Here is a 14714-nt window from a genome sequence, read left to right on the forward strand (position 1 = left end):
ACCACTGTACTGAGATAGCACCAGGTGTTTACATTTCTCCCTGTTGAACTTGTTGAAGACTCTATCAACTATCTGTCTGTCTGTCTGTCTGTCTGACTGACTGTCTATCATCTATCATATATCATCTATCCTATTTTTCTTCTCTCTTGGAACTCCAAGCAGTTTATGCGGAGTTCCCAGGCTGTCTCCCATCCAAGTCTGGATGCGAACCAGACCTGCTTAGCGTTGCTTCAATGAGGTGGCTGTATCATGTGCCTGCAGACCAAGGGCTTGGGTTTTGCACCCGAAACCCAAAGCATGATTTCCCATCATTCTTAAGCCTGGCTCGCACACCAACATGAAATCCACGGACTTGGCTGGCTGCTGTGTATTGTTATTGCCTAGAGATTATTACTCAAGACAGCATCTCCTGTCCTCAGCAACACTTCCCATTTGCGTACCAGAAAACAATTTGTCGACCACAGCCCGGCATCTTCTCTACTTGTTAAGCCACAGGAAGGAATTTATAGCGACTTCTCGTGCCTGCGGTTGGAATTACAGAGGATGTGGGCAGGTTAGGCTGTGTATCAACAACGGGGAAATAGTTCTAGTTCTGTTGTCTTCTTGCAGAAATCTGTTTGAACTCGCTGGCTTGGTTCACATACACACAATTATTTTCCAGTGTTTCGGCCATGTGGTTTGGAGATGTCTTGGTCTGTAGCTTTCCAGGGAGAACCTAAGAAGTTCTTCTTTGGGGATCACGAGGCTGTTCTGCAGCCAATGCATGAAAAGCAAAAGGGCGCTTTGCTTGGACGAGAGATCCGGGCACGGGGTCAAACCACACTTGATGGCAAGTGGGTCTCAGCAACAAGCGTGCAAGGGTTTTTAAAAATGCAAACTGCATCTGCTGATGAAGAGGGCTGACAACTACTGTATATTTCGCTCTATAAGACACACCAGACCATAAGGCGCACCTAGTTTTTGGAGGAGGAAAACAAGAAAAAAAATATTCTGAATCTCAGAAGCCAGAACAGCAAGAGGGATTGCTGCGCACTGAAAGCAGCAATCCCTCTTGCTGTTCTGGCTTCAGCGATAGCTGCGCAGCCTGCATTCGCCCCATAAGACGCACACACATTTCCCCTTACCTTTTAGGAGGGGAAAAGTGAGTCTTATAGAGCAAAAAAATTGGTAATTCTGCATACACAACAGACTCCTTTCTGTTACACTCCTTTCCCAATTGGTTCAAAATTAGGAAAGGAGTACGACAAGGCTGTATATTGTCTCCCTGCTTATTTAACTTATATGCAGAATTCATCATGCGAAAGGCGGGGCTGGATGAATCCCTAGCCGGAATTAAGATTGCCGGAAGAAATATCAACAACCTCAGATATGCAGATGACACAACCTTGATGGCAGAAAGTGAGGAGGAATTAAAGAACCTTTTATTGAGGGTGAAAGAGGAGAGCGCAAAATATGGTCTGAAGCTCAACATCAAAAAAACGAAGATCATGGCCACTGGTCCCATTGCCTCCTGGCAAATAGAAGGGGAAGAAATGGAGGCAGTGAGAGATTTTACTTTCTTGGGCTCCATGATCACTGCAGATGGTGGCAGCAATCACGAAATTAAAAGAAGCCTGCTTCTTGGGAGAAAAGCAATGACAAACCTAGACAGCATCTTAAAAAGCAGAGACATCACCTTGCCGACAAAGGTCCGTATAGTTAAAGCTATGGTTTTCCCAGTAGTGATGTATGGAAGTGACAGCTGGACCATAAAGAAGGCAGATCGCCGAAGAATTGATGCTTTTGAATTATGGTGCTGGAGGAGACTTTTGAGAGTCCCATGGGCTGCAAGATCAAACCTATCCATTCTGAAGGAAATCAGCCCTGAGTGCTCACTGGAAGGACAGATCCTGAAGCTGAGGCTCCAATACTTTGGCCACCTCATGAGAAGGGAAGACTCCCTGGAAAAGACCCTGATGTTGGGAAAGATGGAGGGCACAAGGAGAAGGGGACGACAGAGGACGAGATGGTTGGATAGTATTCTCAAAGCTACCCGCATGAGTTTGACCAAACTGCTGGAAGCAGTGGAAGACAGGAGTGCCTGGCGTGCTCTGGTCCATGGGTCACGAAGAGTCGGACACGACTAAACGACTAAACAACAACAACACAACAAACAATTAAAGTTCACCCTCCCCCACCACCAAAGAATCGTGGAAACTGTAGTTTGCCCCCTCACAGCGCTACAGTTCCCAGCATCCTTAACAAACGACACGTCCCAGGATTCTTGCAAAGGCGTGTGTGCATTTAATATATGGTGGGTACACGGCCTAACTAGGTACAGAGCCAGTGTGCACTGGGGGAAACCATTTGTCTTGAGAGACAATGGAGTGCACCTCCAGGGGTGAAGTGAAACCCACTGCATGAACAGCCCCAGGGCACAAGCCCAGGCAGTGTGTTTAGACAACAACAAGACTCTCGTCTTGGCCTCGCTGATGTGGTCCACATGGATAGCTGCAGCCATGTGGGGAGCCGGTTGTCTGTAACATATGTCCATGTGGTTGTTGGCATTTGTTTGCCTCGAGAGACAATGGAGTGTGATTCCAGGGGTGATGTCAAACCACTGCTTTAGCAGCACCAAAGTCACCCCCCCCCCGGGGTGCAAGCCTGGGCAGTGTTTATGAAGGTCCTGGGCTGCCCAGATGATAAGACACCCCCCTCTCAGCTTCACTGATGGGGCCCAAAGCGAAACAGAGCAATATGTTTGGCACCAGCTTGGTTGCAGGAGTTGCTGCAAGGTGACATAATTGTTGTTGTTTAGTCGCGTCTGACTCTTTGTGACCCCATGGACCAGAGCAAGGAAATGCAAGAAAGCAAAGTGGCTGTCCATCGAGGCCTTACAAATAGCGGGGGAGAGAAGGCAAGCAAAATGCGAGGGAGATAGTGAAAGATACAGGAAATTGAATGCAGATTTCCAAAAAATAGCAAGGAGAGACAAGAAGGTGACATAATAGGCGCCATCAAACTATCTTAGGGACTCCACTCTGGATTTGTGTAGGGTTTACTTCTTAGCCATTTCTAATAATAATAATAATAATAATAATAATAATAATAATAATAATAATAATATTTATACCCTGCCCATCTGGCTGGGTTTCCCCAGCCACTCTGGGCGGCTTCCAACAGAATATTAAAATACAATAGTCTATTAAACATTCAAAACTTCCCTAAACAGGGCTGCCTTCAGATGTCTTCTAAAAGTCTGGTAGTTGTTTTTCTCTTTGACATCTGGTGGGAGGGCGTTCCACAGGGTGGGAGCCACTACCAAGAAGGCCCTCTGCCTGGTTCCCTGTAACTTGGCTTCTTTCAGCGAGGGAACCACCAGAAGGCCCTCGGAGATGGACCTCAGTGTCCGGGTAGAACGGTGGAGGTGGAGGCACTCCTTTAGGTATACTGGACCAAGGCCATTTAGGGCTTTAAAGGTCAGAACCAACACTTTGAATTGTACTCAGAAACATATTGGGAGCCAGCGTAGGTCTTTCAAGACTGGTGTTATGTGGTCTCGGCGGCCGCTCCCAGTCACCAGTCTAGCTCCCATAGAAATCCTGCAAGGCAACCCTTTGCTCTTCTACTGTGGTCCTGAGGAAAAACCCCTCTTCTGAAGATGCTATTTGCTGGCCGGGGATTCATCTATTGACCCCTCGGACCATTGATTACATTCCTCCTCCACGCTTGCTCTGATCTCAAAAATTATCAGTCCTCCCAACACACAAGCTGATAAAATGTGCATTTTAAAAATCCTGCAGGTGAGATACTATGATGCATTTAACATCAATTATAAATAAAAAGGATAAAAAGAAGCTTGCATCCGGGCTGTCAGCATTTTGCAGTAGGGATTCAAGTGCATCCTAGAAATTTAGGTTTGCACATTTAGAAGAGATTGAAGATGTAGGAGCAATTAGAGATGTGAAGGCCTGGAAAAAAATAGGGTGGGGTGGGAAAAACTACCTTCTACCATTCCCTCCCGCCCGCCAAAACACACCAAGGGGGAGTTTCTCTGGGGGTTTTCCTGGACCTTCACATCTCTAAGTGCAACAAATATACTTTTTAAAAAGCAGCCTTTGGTGTTTGGGAGAGGAATAAGGAAATGCATTGAAAAGTGTGTGGAAGGAACAAATGATTAATGGGGAGATGTATGAACACCTTGCAAGCAAATCAGAAAGGATGATCACTGTAATATAACCACCCTATAATCATACAGTGGACACTCAGGTTGTGAACATGATCCATGCTGGAAGCCGTAGCGTTTGCAACCCGCAGCGCCGCTTCTGCGCACGTGCGGGTCGCGATTCGGCACTTATGCGCAAAGCGCGATTTAGTGCTTCTGTGCATGCGCATGCACCGACACCCGGAAGTAACCCATTCCAGTACAGTGGTACCTTGGGTTAAGTACTTAATTTGTTCTGGAGGTCCGTTCTTAACCTGAAACTGTTCTTAACCTGAAGGAACACTTTAGCTAATGGGGCCTCCTGCTGCCGCCGCACCGCAAGAGCACAATTTCTGTTCTCATCCTGAAGCAAAGTTCTTAACCTGAGGTACTATTTCTGAGTTAGCGGAGTCTGTAACCTGAAGCGTCTGTAACCTGAAGCATATGTAACCTGAGGTACCACTGTACTTCCAGTTTCAGCGCAGTGTGCAACCCAAAATCGCACAACCCGAAGCAGCTGTAACCCGAGGTATGACTGTATCAGAATAAATGTGGTACAAAGCCTGAGCATAGTCTAACCTTAGCATAAGCTGTGTGCCAGCAAATCAGGATGAGTGCTGAATAAACAGATCATTTGGAGAAGCCCTGAATAAATACTTTATGCCAACCAGGAAGGCTAGAAACACAGGGCTGTTTCCATACCATCCAAAGGCACCAATTAGCTTGGCACACCCTGGGTTCTCATGCCACGTCTAGTGATGGGCTGTGAAGTCTCAGTGCAGGCTCTAAGGTCACTAATCCACACCATACATTTGAAGCCCTCTTCTGGCTTTCTCTGAAGAATCCCAGGAACTGTAGTTTATTAAAGGGGCTGGGAATTGCAGCTCAGCAAAGGGGGTCCCCTAGGAAATCTGAGCACCTTTCACAAGGCTACTTTGGGGAAAGTCATGACTGTTATAGTGGCATTTGAATGCTGGAACGGAATATAAAATATTCACCCATCTAGAGGATTTTCAGGAAATACGCACCATGGGAGAGTTTTGAGCAATTTTAGAGGGTGAGAGAAAGTATATGTCATTTCCATTCACAAAATTCCTGACTCCTTCCAGACCTTTAAATGACTCCCATTTTGATTGGCCAGGAGCTCCAGTGGGGAAGTGGATTGAGCCAAAGAGCCAGACTACTGGTGTCTTTCCTACACACCTGTCAGTCACCTGAAATCACAATGAGCACCAGCTGATTGCCGGAACTTGTGAAGCTCCATGCACAGTTTTTCACAAGCGCAGGTCATAGGCTTGCCATGTCCTGGTTTTCGGGTGTAAAAATGGTGTCGGGCGGAATTTTGCCAAATTGGTATGGTATGGACCAGGGGTAGGCAAACTAAGACCCGGGGGCCGGATCCGGGCCAATCGCCTTCTCAATCCAGCCCGTGGACAGTCCGGGAATCAGAGTGTTTTTACATGAGTAGAATGTGTCCTTTTATTTAAAATGCATCTCTGGATTATTTGTGGGGCCTGCCTGGTGTTTTTACATGAGTAGAATGTGCGTTTTTATTCAAAATGCATCTCTGGTTTATTTGTGCGGCATAGGAATTCGTTCATTTTTTTTAAAAAAAAATGTAGTCTGGCCCCCACAAGGTCTGAGAGACAGTGGACTGTCCCCCTGCTGAAAAAGTTTGCTGACCCCTGGTATGGACATATGGGAATGCAATGGAAAAGCTTAGAATTGCCATTTTATTTGGAGGTTTCAAAAATGCTTAACAATTTAGGGGTCTTCCTTAAAAAAAAAGCCCAACAATGTTGCAGGTGTCAGGAATATGGCAACCCTAGCAGACAGGGCCATCTTATCCATAGGTGCTAGAGGTGCAGGGCACCCAGGCGCCAGGCTCTCAGGGGCACCAGGCCAAGAGTCCAAGGCATGAGAGTTGAGTCTGGGGAAGAGCCCGTCCGTCAGTCAGAGCACCATGGCAGGTTCTTCTGCTGCTGGCAGCTCTGTGCCGTGAGTTCAGGGGCACCCGAGCCAGCGAGACACTGAGGCAGGCGGGTGGTTCTGCCCTCCTGCGCACCTGGGACTGGGCAACCAGAGGGGAACACTGGGCGGATCTTTGCCCCCGGTGCTGCATATGCTTTTGACAGCCCTGCTAGCAGATCAGCTGATTTTAGTTCGTTGTGCACCTTTCTAAATGTTCCTATCTCACTCAACACATACCCTCCAAGGAGGAACTGTTGATGAAAATCTTGGAACATGCAGAGATGGCAAAACTGATGGCACTGATAGAAGATACAAAGTTAGAATCTTATAAAGAAGACTGGAAACCAGTTCTAGTCTATATAAAAATATATTATTCATATGCAAAGACCACAGCAGGGTTTGAAGTGTAGGAAAACAGCAGAATATGTTAAGAAACACATTAGAGAGGATGAAATCAGATAAGATGGAACCTTAAAATGCAATTGCATGTAATTTGAGTTATAAACTTTGCTGGTGGGTAAGCAGAAATTCACTTGTCGAATTGGAATATAATTGTTGAGTAACAAATGTGGTTTCCTATATGGGAAAAAAGAATAAAATATTATTACAAAAAGGAAAAGAAGTGCACATTTCATCTTTAAAATAATATTTTCTTGAGCCAAAAACTGCATTGTTAAGAGAGCTGTGAAACCCAAATGAGATTTACCATTAGTGTGGGTCAGGCCAATTTGTATCTGGATTAGCACAAATTGAATTCCTCAAGCATCCTTACCTGCCACTCCATCTCCTCCCAGTCCCAAGAGCATGGGAGCTGCTTGCATTCATTCGACAATAATGGGAGGAATTCTGTACATGCTCAGGTAGTGTTGCTTCACAGCAGAGCATTTCATGTTGGTGACACACTTTTTAAACATGCAGTTTTATAAGCAAAACTGGAGGTTAAACTAATCCCTTTCCAGCGTCAGTAAGAGCACCGGGAGTGTTTGCACAACACAACTACACACTGCAGCCGACACACTGACGTATCGCGACACAGTTAGGAAGCTCTGCTTTGTAGAATCAGGGTGGAGCCGAAAGATGTCACAGGGGCCAACATGGAGCTGGAACTGTCCACACTGCACTTTTCCAGGCACGTGTCCCAACTCCCACCCCCACCCCCCAAAAAAAGCAGGTCCCTGTGCTTCTGCCTTCAATGAACCCCACAGACATATGGCTGGTTTATTTCACAGCTGTTTACAGGAGAGCAGAGACTGCGCAGTTGCCAAGGTTGATTGAGAAAATGTGTCCCGGCAGCAGAGGATAATGGCTGAAAAGCTAAGCAACGGGAGAAACCATAAAAAAAGCAGTGCACACTTCTATTTGGTCTCTATCAAGGAGGAAGCCAGGAGGCCACATCTTGTTCCAGAGAAGGAATGAAATGTACCAACAGCCTTCAAGGAATGGAGAGTTTCCCTGTGAGCGAGCATCCATAGCAAACTTGCTACCCTCTGCTAAGCAACTGTCTGGCCTCATCCAAGCTTGTCCGTTTCATTATCCCTGACACAGGAGCATCGTTACTATCAACTGTTAATAATAATAATAATAATAATAATAATAATAATAATAATAATAATTTATTTATACCCCACCCATCTGGCTGGGTTTCCCCAGCCACTCTGAGTGGCTTCCAACAAAATATTAAAATACAATAGTCTGTTAAACATTAAAAACTTCCCTAAACAGGGCTGCCTTCAGATGTCTTCTAAAAGTCTGGTCATTGTTGTTCTGTTTGACATCTGGTGAGAGGGTTTCCACAGGGCTGGCGCCACCACCGAGAAGGCCCTCTGCCTGCTTCCCTGTAACTTGGCTTCTTGCAGCGAGGGAACCGCCAGAAGGCCCTCGGCGCTGGACCTCAGTGTCATCCAGCATCTCAAAAACTGCCAGAAGGGGCATAGGTCAGTGACAAAGTACCAGAAATGTCCCGGGTTCCATCCTTGGCATCTTCAGGTAGAATTGGGAAAGACCCCTTCCCAAAATCCTGTAGAGTTGCCTCTGCTTCTGCCACTGATTCTGGACTTCTGTCTGCCACAGAGTCTCCCTGCTCACGAAGCCCTGTTACCTCTTCGGCTTCCAACACCTCCTCTTTCCAGACTTCTCCTCCTTCTCCCTCTGACCACACACAGTCATCTTACCACCTATTCCCTTGGGGGGGTGTTCCCTAGCTGGTGCCTCCCATTACTGCTTGCTGACTTCCCATAAGAATCTGGTTGATCGCTGTTGGAACAGGATCCTAGACAAGACTGGCTTGATCCAGCAGGCTCATCTCATGTTATCATCATCTTCATCTTCATCGTCATTGTTCCCCCGCCCCCATCCCTAGTGGGGGGAATTCTAGTGCTCTCAGGTCATGCTGGCTAGCTCCCCTTAAGCATCTATTTGACCACCGTGAGAATAAGCTAGACTAGATTGCCTTTGGTCTATTCCAGCAGGACTCTACTTCTCCTTCTGCAATCTTCTTCTTGCGTTCTTCTCCTCACTTTCCTGGCCCCCAATTCCTCGCGTTCATACCCCCACCACCACCTCCCACCACTTGCCAGAGCAGAAGTAAAGAGGAAACAGACCTCAAGTCCCTACAAATAGCTCTCACCCCTCAAAATGAGGGTGTAATTATGTCAAATTGGAGACTTATTTCAGGCTTAAGGGGGGGGGGAATAAACCACGAAAGCCTGAGCTTTCCCCCCCCCTCCCTGAAAGCTGGATTTATTACACACAAGCGTGAAACGGGCTGTGTTTTATAGCAGAGGGGAGGAAGGAAGCAGAGAGAAGGAAGGAAGGGAAAGGAGGAAGAAAAAACGATCAGATACAAATAGTCTCTCAGGAGCCAGGCTGTCCCAAGGCCGTTCCCGCAGGGGGTGTTCTGCACAGAAAGAATCCGAATGAAGGATGAGCTCATTGTGTGTGTTTGTCTGGCCAGGCGTGAGCTGTTTTCTTAAGTCATGGAAATAACCTCACGCCACAAGCACTACAGAAATTGGCAAAGCGATAAAGGCGTGCACTGTTTAGCCCGGGGGCCCGATAACCCGCCATGTAAACAAAACTGGCTGGCCCCTGCTTGGCGGGAGGAGGTCGGAAAGGACACAGAGGATGGACAGAAGGACTGATTTAGCTGAAAAATACCTCGAGAGAAGGAGAGAGAGAGAAGAAGGCTGGTTAGGCCAAAACTTGTAAAGGACACCTCAGAGGGATAGGGGTACCCTGCCTGTGTTTTCTCCCCACAATAGCACAAAACAACAGGCCTTGTTTGGCCTAACCCAGCAATACCAGGTCAGTGTGGAGTAGTGGTTAGAGCGTGAGACTAGGACCTGGGAGCCCAGGGTTCAAATCTCCCCTTGGTCATGAAAATCACTGGGTGACCTTGGGCCAGTCACTGCCTCTCAGCCTAACCCACCTGTTGTTGTGGGGATTAATTGAGGAAGGAAAGGGACCATGTATGCCACCTGAGGTCTTTGGGGCATCAAAGCAATGCAATGCAACCAATAAAAGGGCCTTGTGGTTTGCAGAGGACCTTGCTTTCATGGGAGAGTAGCGGCCAAACCTAACATATGCATATTCTTCTGTTGTAAACAAAACCTACCCTTTTCCCCTTATGGGTTATCCAAGAGCCCATATAGAGTCCTTACGTAGGTTCCCTATTGGTAGGAGAAAATAACAGAGGCCAACCAGAGAATATTGAGAAGTAAAGCAGCTAATAAGCCTGATCTTTATTGATCTGTTGCAACAGGGTGCTCCCCTCACACACAGGAAAGGAGGAGGAACCCAGAACAATGGCACGAAAGGCCCTTATATAGACATTTTAAATTGCCCGTCCTGAAGCTCAAGACCACCCCTCCATACATCATACATACATCACAGAAGGGGTGTAACCTAAGACCACCCCCCAGATACATCATACCTACAACACAGAAAAGGTGGTCTAAAACAGAAATCTGAGTGACTTGTTTATCTCGTCTGACAGGTTACCTGTTTAATGGTCACTTGATTGGATTGTCTGCTTATTTGATTGGATACGCTGCCTGGCCAGTCTTTTGTAACGATAAATACTTAGTTCCTGAGTCAGGTCATAGGCTCAACCTATTCAAACATAGACATACCCTTAAGAAAGGATTTGTGAAGGAAAAGACAATGGGGAGGCTTTTCCATTTTCCTTTGACCTTGCAGAGAAAACATTTGCTCAGTTTGGGAATCAAAATGGTTTCAGGTCGGTCTTCCTGTGCTGATCTATGTACGTGCTTGGTTGGTACATTTATGAACATTTAACATATATCTAAGACCTCAAAATTCCTATCACACTTTTTAGTTGGCATGAGAAGGGGCTAACATCACAGACCACTGCTGACAGGCAGATACTCAGACCATAGAAATGCGATTGGTAGAGAGGGCTCTGTGCCGTGTCATTTCCCCTCCTCTCCTGGAGAGAAAGGAGCATAGAGTACTTCCTGTTTCTCTCTCTCTTCCTTTGACCAACATGGGCTGCAGACATGCCTCCACTTGCTAAGTGGAGAGATATAAGCATGGCTTCTTCTTTTTCCCCAACCAGAGCTCACTGGAGCTCAGCTCCGGTACCTCTCAGGTGGGTGCCATTGCCATTCTAAGAGAACAAGGGAGATGTTTGTGGTGAGCTCCGGCACCTATTTTTCTAGAAAAATAGCGCTGAATATAAGTATTTTGCCTGCATAGCTTTTACTGCTACTGTTGCTGACAACCAATGCATGGTTATAAAGTAAGTAAATCTTATCTTTAAACTTACTTAGTTGCTGCCTGATTCAAGTTGCTGCCTGATTCTTTTTTAAGTATGAGGGGGAACGCCAGCTTATTTCATTGCTCAAAAGAAGGCTTTGCAACCTAATTCCTATGCTTTTGATTTTGCTGCTGCCAAGGATGGGGTTTGTGAAACTCTCTTCAGCCCATACCCATGGGCACTTGGAGGGATAAATTGCAATTAATAAATCCTCTCCTAACCGTTAAGACCTTTGACCGCCGGGGAGGGTTTCCTGTGCACCTTTGCAGTGAGGTAGCAGCTGACTCAGTGTACTGTAGTTGATAAGCAGTAGTCCCGTGCACAGCGGAAGGATGAGGAGTACGTGCTACATACTGTATATTGCTTTATTTACATTTCAAAGCTGGTATGTTACAGAAAACATCTTGCCTCTGCCGGAGCAGAGAAAAGCATCCTCTCTCCTCTAAAGCACACACTGAACTGCAAAGGACAGTGAAAAACAGGAAACCAGTGTACGTCACATCCAGTCTCCCTTTCCCATGGGAAAACCCAACAGTAACTCTGACTGTGGAATGTAAACATTGTCTTGTGACAAGCATTTCGCTGCACAGTGAAGAGAGCAGAAACCAACATCCTCCCCCTTTCTGTGAACATCACTGGGCAGCGTGTTTGTACAATATCAGTACAAACCCAACTTCTGCACATAGGTACAGTGTTGATCCCTTGATACAATCTTGGACAATACATCAGCAGGAATTTCATTACCTGGCATATAGGACACCGTTACGAGTCCCTTCTGAATACGTTCCCTAGCATGTTGCAACTTCAATTGCAAGTGCTTTGTGCTTTGCTTACAACCTTCAGAATTCAGCAAAGCCAAACATGCTTTGTTGTCCTGGTAAACCTGGATTGGACATTTGACAGGAATTTTCATGTCTTTGCACAATTGTAACAACCATTCACAATCTTTAAGTGAATAAGACAGTGCATTCAGTTCAGCTTCACAAGTACTTAAGCTAACTGTTGTTTGCTTCTTGCATGACCAATCAAATAGACCCTGATTGTACATGTAGCAAACTCCAGACGTACTTTTCCTGTCTGTAGTGTCACTTCCAAAACTTGCATCTGCAAATATCTCAAGACCACCAGACTTCTGATTGTTAAATCTCAGTCTGTAATGCATAGTGCCTTTCAAATACCGCGCTATGCGTTTCAGAGCTTTCCAATCCTTAACAGTAGGATTGTTGACTTGTCTGCTTAGCAAATTACAGCTAACAGCAATGTCTGGTCTTGAACATCTGGCAATGAAGTTTAGCTTGCCTAGCACACTTCTGTACAGTGTAGTGTCAGAAAATGCTTCTTCAGTGTCATCTACCTGATAACCTGTTGTCATCGGTGTGTCTACAGGGTTAGCATCCATCAGGTTTAGTTTGCTTAACACATCAGCAATTTTCTGTGACTGGTGTACTAGAATGTTACCATCTTGATCTCTCTCTATTTCCAGAGATAGGTAGTTGTTTACCTCACCAAGATCTTTCATGTCAAAGTGCTCTTTCAGTTGAGCTAGGGCGTTATTATACATTGTGACATCTTTCCAAAAGAATAAAAGATCATCAACATAAAACAAACAATACAGTTTCTTTTGCCCCTCCTCTTTGACAAATACACATGGATCAGCTTTCCCTTGCTTAAAACCTAGAGAAAACAATACTTCAGTGAGTTTTGTGTGCCAACACCGTGCACTTTGTTTGAGACCATAAAGGGACTTCTTCAGAGCACAAACAAATCCCTGTTTTACCTGTACGCCATCAGGTGGAAGCATATAAAGTGATTCATCTAGAGATCCGTACAGAAAAGCTGTATTTACATCATGGTGACTAATGTGTAGATTCTCCTCTGCAGCTAGCTTGAGCATAAGCCTAATGCTCTCATACCTCACTGTGGGTGAGTAGGTCTCGTGATAGTCTTCACCTGGTACTTGTGCAAAACCTCTGGCTACCAATCTGGCTTTGTGTCTGACTATCTTGCCATTTTGATCAGTCTTCGCTTTGAAGACCCATTTGCTTCCAAGCAATTTCATTCCTGGAACTACTGGAACAAGGTCCCACGTTTTGTTCCTTTCCAAGGAATCAAGCTCAGCCTTCATGGCATTTAACCATGGCTCAGCTTCCTTTGAATCCAAATCCTGGATTTCTTGGAAACTTGAAGGTTCAAATACCTTCTTGGAGCTTTTAACAGCTGTTACTGCTATCTTAGCAAACTCATCAGCAAATCTCTTTGGAGGTCTGCCTTTTGTGGCTCTCTGTGACCTGCGAATTAGCCGTAGGTCTTCAACACTCTCCTCTTCCTTCTTGGGAGAAAAGTGGCCTATTGTGAACAATGGTTCCTCCAATTCTTGATCAGAGCTTTCAGAGGGTCGCATAGAGGCTTTCGCACTCTTGAAATCCTCTGAATCACCCGATTCAGTTTCAGACTCAGAATCAGAACCTTCATCAGTGGGTGTGGGTTGTTGTGGTTGCTTTTGACTATCCTCAGTCTCATCACTGTCATCAGGATAACATTGGAAAATTCCCACATTCTCCCCCCACTTGGCATTGTACTCAACACTTCTTGTGAGCTTAATTGCCTTTGAGTCAGTCATCATTATTCTGTAAGACCCTTTCTGATAACCTAGAAAGATACCATGCAATCCACGCTTGTCTAACTTGGAGTTTTGTGGTGAGTGAACCCACATGTCAGAACCAAAAATTTTCATGTGTTTGATGTATGGCTTCTCGCCAAACATCTTCTCATACGGGGTACAACCAATCGCTGAAGATAACCTGCGATTATAACTGTAAGTGAAACAAGAGAGAGCTTCGGCCCAATAACTCTCTGGAAGATTAGCATCATGCAGCAAGGTTTTTAACCCTTGAAGCAATGTCTGATTTGCTCGTTCCGCAAGTCCATTCTGCCATGGCGAGCGAGGACTAGACAAATCGTGTTGAATTCCTTTCTCAGTCAGAAAAGCTTCAAACTGCTGAGAAGTGAATTCTCCCCCGCGATCACTGAAAAGAGTCTTTACCTTCTTACCATGCACATTTTCAACCAAGCACAGAATTCCTTGAACCTAGGAAAAGCCTCTGATTTCTGCTTGAGATTGTACACATAAATATACCTGGAAAATGCATCAATGAGAACCATGAAGTACCTGTTTCCTCCCAAAGAGGGCGCTAGTGGCCCAACCAAATCAGCATGAACAATTTGGTATGGTTCTGTAGCTTGCCTACTAGACACCTTACCTTTCGCAGCCATTTTCACCTTGTTTGCTGCGCATGCCTTGCACTTCATGTGGTACCTGCAGGGTTTAATAGTCATACCTTCAACCAAGGCAGGCATCTTAGATACTGCCTCAAAATGCAAATGACCAAGTTTTCGATGAAAATCATGAATACATTCTGCATGCAAACTTTTGTTAGAACCTGCAATGCAACAAGTGTCATCCTGCACAACATCATCATAATACAAAACATATAAACGATCAACATATTCAGCATACAATACATAATCATTTTTCTTTGTGATGATGCACCTTTTGTTCTTAAAGGAAACGTCAATATTCCGCTCATTCAGCTGTCCAACGCTGAGCAGATTATGTTTGGCATCCGGCACATAAAGCACATTCTGTATCAATAAGTCCAAACTGTGAAGAACAACAGTTCCGTAGCCTTTACTGGGGATTGTGTGGTCATCTGCCTGGTGAATCGCACCTTCCTGCGGTGTAAAAGACACGAACAGTCGCTTATCGTTGCACATGTGATGGGT

Source organism: Podarcis erhardii (assembly GCF_964252035.2).
Source record: "Podarcis erhardii genome assembly, chromosome: 13".
Classification (NCBI taxonomy): Eukaryota; Metazoa; Chordata; class Lepidosauria; order Squamata; family Lacertidae; genus Podarcis; species Podarcis erhardii.